General features: G+C 36.7%; 1 protein-coding gene across 7 annotated transcripts in view; it reads left to right on the top strand.

Moving 5' to 3' along the window:
* Ncoa1 (nuclear receptor coactivator 1) overlaps positions 1 to 4,539 on the top strand; it is a 333,365-nt gene that overhangs the window by 223,340 nt on the left and 105,486 nt on the right. The window lies entirely within an intron of this gene.

Below are 4,539 nucleotides of genomic sequence, written 5' to 3'. Positions count from 1 at the left end.
TGATCCTTCTGTCTCAGCCTACCCAGTGCTGGGATTACAGGTGTGCTCCACCATGTCCAGTTTCAGTGTGTGACTTGGGGCCAGCATGGCATATGGTACCAGGGATCAAACCCTGGTCCTTGCATTTGTGTGGCAGGCGCTTGGACCACCGAGCTCTCTTCCTGGCCCCAACACTAGAAACTTCTGCTTAATATTTGTTTTCATTTTTATTATATCCAAGAAAGAAACACAGAACCTCCCTACTCCCTTGCTGAAAAGAAAAGAAGGGAAAGGAGGAGAAAAGGAAGGAATATGTTGCTTTGTTATGTACTTATTAGTATTTTGGGGATCTCAATGCTTGGAGTCCCAAGAATATTTCGGTTGTCCACTGCCAAGGCACAGAGCTAGAAGAATGGATGGGGTTGATTTCAGCTGTTACTTCATATTCATTACACCATATGCCTTGGAGCAGGGGTGAGTCCCTTAGAATTAGAGGAACTTTTATTTAATCTCTAAAAACAGGCATAGTCTAACAGCAGCCCTTTGCTTACTTTTAGAATTTTCAGGCTCCTACTACTACTTTTTAGCACTCTAGTTCCAGTTAGTCATCGTGATTGGATCTCTGTCTCCATTTGAGTGGGTGTTTTTCCAATAATCAGTGTATATCTTGTTGGTAGATTAAAATTTTTTTCATTATTTAATTTCAGGCCTCATTCCATTTCATACTTTTTTGTTCCTATTTTTCCCTTCTTTGTTCTGTGAGTTCTTGAAATAAGACCAAGTTATCACAGAAACAAATTGACCACACACCTGTTTTTCACACAGACATTGTTTGCTAAAGTATTTGAGTAAGAGTTAGGAGGGTTCTAGCCATCATTTAGCCTAGGAACTGAGACTGTTTTCAGGGAAGTTAAACTTGTGCTGTGCTTTGCTTTGCTTTGCTTTGCTTTGCTTTGCTTTGCTTTGCTTTGCTTTGCTTTGCTTTGTTTGAGACAAGATTTTGCTGTGTAGTTGAGGCCAACCTTGAACTTGCTAGGCAGTCCAGGTTACCCTCAAACTCAATCCTGTCTTAGCCTCAGTGCTAATTATAGTTATATGCCACTATACCCAGGGAAATCAAACAGTTTAAGGTCCCTTAATGCCATTGTAAACACTACTTAGATTTGTTTCTCTGGCTGTGGACTTAGAATTTAAGGACTACTAACATGCGAGTTTAATGGAGTTTGCATTTTAAAAACCTACTTTTCTCATCTTAGGTAATAAGGTATCTGTTTAATTGAACATTGTGCCTGATGAGGAGAACAGAGTCACAGAAGACAAGACTGAATAACTCATAATAGCTAGATCTTGAAAACAACCTGTATGTCCATCAATAGATGACTAGATTTTTTTTTTTTTTGTAATGTATTTTAGCACAGGGTATACAGGGTCTCACTACACAGATTGGATTCATAGTGATCCTCCTGTTTTCAGCCTCCCAAGCACTGGGATTACAAGTGCATGCCACCATGTCCAGTCTCCAGTCTCTCAGCACACCCCCGGGGCGGGACTGGCACAACACACCGGGGATTGAACCCCAGTCCCTGCATCTGCCTAAGCAGGCGCTTTAATCTGCTGAGCTATCTGGCCTGCCCAACTAGATTTTTTGAAAGAAAGAAAGAAAGAAAGAAAGAAAGAAAGAAAGAAAGATAGATAGATAGATAGATAGAGTACTACTCAGCCATATTGAGTAATAAATCTGAATAGTCCATAGGAAAATGAATGCACTTGGAGCCCATACTGTTAAGTGAAATAAATCACAATGATATATGAGCATATATATCATGGTTTCTCATATGATTTAAAGATCAAAACAAAAATAGTACAAAATAAGGAGCTAGATCCTTTGTAAGTAGAAGGGGATCTAGAGATGGAGAAAGAAGGGGGATAGGAGAACAAGGGGAATAAAAAGAATTAAGCTATGTTATATACATATACCAACTCTCCCACAATAATGTAATCATTATGGACAGCATACATATACTAATAATAAACCCTAAAAAAGTAAAAGAAAACAAGGCCAAGCAATCTTCTGCCCCATAAATAAGAGACTTATTGTTTTTGGAAAAAAACTACAGAATTATATTCCCTTCTTGGCATGATTACTGCAGCATGATGACATCTGATTAGAATGTCCCTGGTCACTGTCAGGAGGTGAATACAGAGCAAATGTTGTTTCATGGATGTTGAACTAGCAATACTGCTCTCAGCCACTGACAGGATGTAGGGCCCAGCTGATCTGGTGAAATTCATTGCTGCTGTCTCTGAACAGCCTTCTCTACCATAAGGAGAGATGTGAGACTTCTGCTGCAGAGGCATCTTGCTCCCCTTCTCCCAAAGAATAAAAGATCAGAAACATGACATAACATAATAGTGTACCATCCCTTCGCTGTCATATACAATCATGTATTTATTTATTTATTTATTTATTTATTTTTTGGCGGAACCGGGGATTGAACTCAGGCCCTTGCACTTGCCAGGGAAATGCTTATTCCACTGAGCCATCTCCCCAGCCCCCTGTCATATACAATCATGTAGACAAGCAAAGATGAGGAAGCTCAGTAGCAATAGAGAAGATCACCTAATTTTACAGCAGTGGTTCATCACGTGTTAGAAATCAATGAAATAAAACTCAACAGCACTAACTGGATTTTCCAGTACTTTTGCTAAGAAGTATTGAGGAGAAAAATATACTACAGTGCCTATATTTAAACCTCCATTATCAGAACAATCAATTATGAGCAAACCAAAGAAAATAGAATTATATGTATATTTAGCCTCCAGAAAAAAAGCCAACATTCAGAAACTATCAAAATTTTAAAGAGTAACATGATATATATATGTATATATATCCACCATATATACATATGTTACAAGATATAAAAGAGCATATTCTTATTTTTCATTTATTATCAAGAATTTTTGAAGAAAAAAGTCAGAAGGCAGACTGCTTGAAAGTTGCTTACTGATTTAGAAGATTTCAGGATCCAAAATCTGTTTAAGAATTATATTTTATTTATTACAAAAAACCTCAACTCTGAGAAACTACTATAATGATCTTGTCCAAAAGAACAAAAGTTCACAAATGTCTTTCAAACATTATATTGTGAAAGATTAAGATGTTAATACAGAATTATTTGTGAAATTATACTAAATTGGATTTGAAAAATTAAAAATAATTCTGCTTAATGGCAGCTGTGTCTCAAGTGATACAGACACCACAGTGATTAGGAACACAAACTTTTGGTGTAAAGCAGATGTGGGGTACTTATGTTCCTGTAGCACTTTCTTCTGTGATGTTGGACAGAGCCCTTGACTCCCTTTGAGCCTCATCTTTCACTAGAAAGTTGAGGAATAAATAGTGCTTCCCATGTGCCCTAGACAAATTCCCTCAAAGTTTAGTTGTTGTTGTTATTACTACTACTATTGGCTTTATCTAAATGAGTTGCAGCTTTTAATTTCATGAATGATAAATATATAATCTGTGAGTCAGAATTACTTGCTATCTTTGGTGTTTTTAACTTAGACATTGATTTTAAGGAAGAACCACCTTTCCTTTCATAATATGCTCCTTTAGAAATTGCTGAGACAGGCTTGTTTTTACAGATCACAATCACCAGAGACCTCAGGTCTCAGTCCTCCTTTCCACTGGTAAATTGTAATGCAGTGCCCTTCTGTCTTTAAAAAGAATTATGCTGTTTGTTTGGTAATATTTTATTTGTGGTGTTTGCCCTGTTAAAGAAAAATTATGTGATGAATAAAACAAAGCAATTGCATAAAGATTAGGTAAATTACTTTCCAGCTGGGTAATCTTAATTGCTACAGATGTGCGCGTGGGTGCACGCACACACGCACGCACACACACACACCACTGAGTTTTGTCAGAATTTTTATACCTTCAGTCCAGATCTTATTTCAGTTCCACAGAGAACATAGAGCTTGTATTTGTAATGCTGTTATCTCTTTTCATGAAAATGTAGCTTACTACTTTGTTTTCTGTTTAAAAGGAGACTTAGTTTCAGTAAAAAGTTACAGACTCTTATCATGATAAGTTAATTTAGATAATTTAAAAGAAATTGATATTATGAAATTCAAGGAACGTAGAAAGATCACCAGAAAATTTACCAACATATATTGGAGGAAGTCAGTATTTTTAGAAGTGGTATTGCATTAAATTTTGTTGTTGTTGTTTGAAACAGTGGTTCAGACTATCCTTGAACTCATTGTACCCCAGGCTGGCCTCAAACTTTCTGCAATCCTCCTGCTTCAGCCTCCTGAGTTCTGGGATTAGACTTGCACCACCATGCCTGAACTTGCCATTAATTATTGCCTTAATATAATGATAATTGACTTGTAAATTAAGTCAATTATCCCATGTACCCTAGACAAATTCCCTCAAATTGTCTACAAAATTCATGTATTTGCTTTGGCTAAGGTGATCAGTTTTCAGCTTTTAACTTTCAAAAACCTTTTTGTACACTTAGCATAATGGATTATAAATTGCCTTCTGTTTTTCTCTTG

The sequence above is a fragment of the Octodon degus genome, unplaced genomic scaffold, assembly GCF_000260255.1.
Source record: "Octodon degus isolate 3935 unplaced genomic scaffold, OctDeg1.0 scaffold00019, whole genome shotgun sequence".
Taxonomy (NCBI): domain Eukaryota; kingdom Metazoa; phylum Chordata; class Mammalia; order Rodentia; family Octodontidae; genus Octodon; species Octodon degus.
Note: the sequence above shows the minus strand (reverse complement) of the source record. Positions and strands in the feature narration are given on the sequence as shown.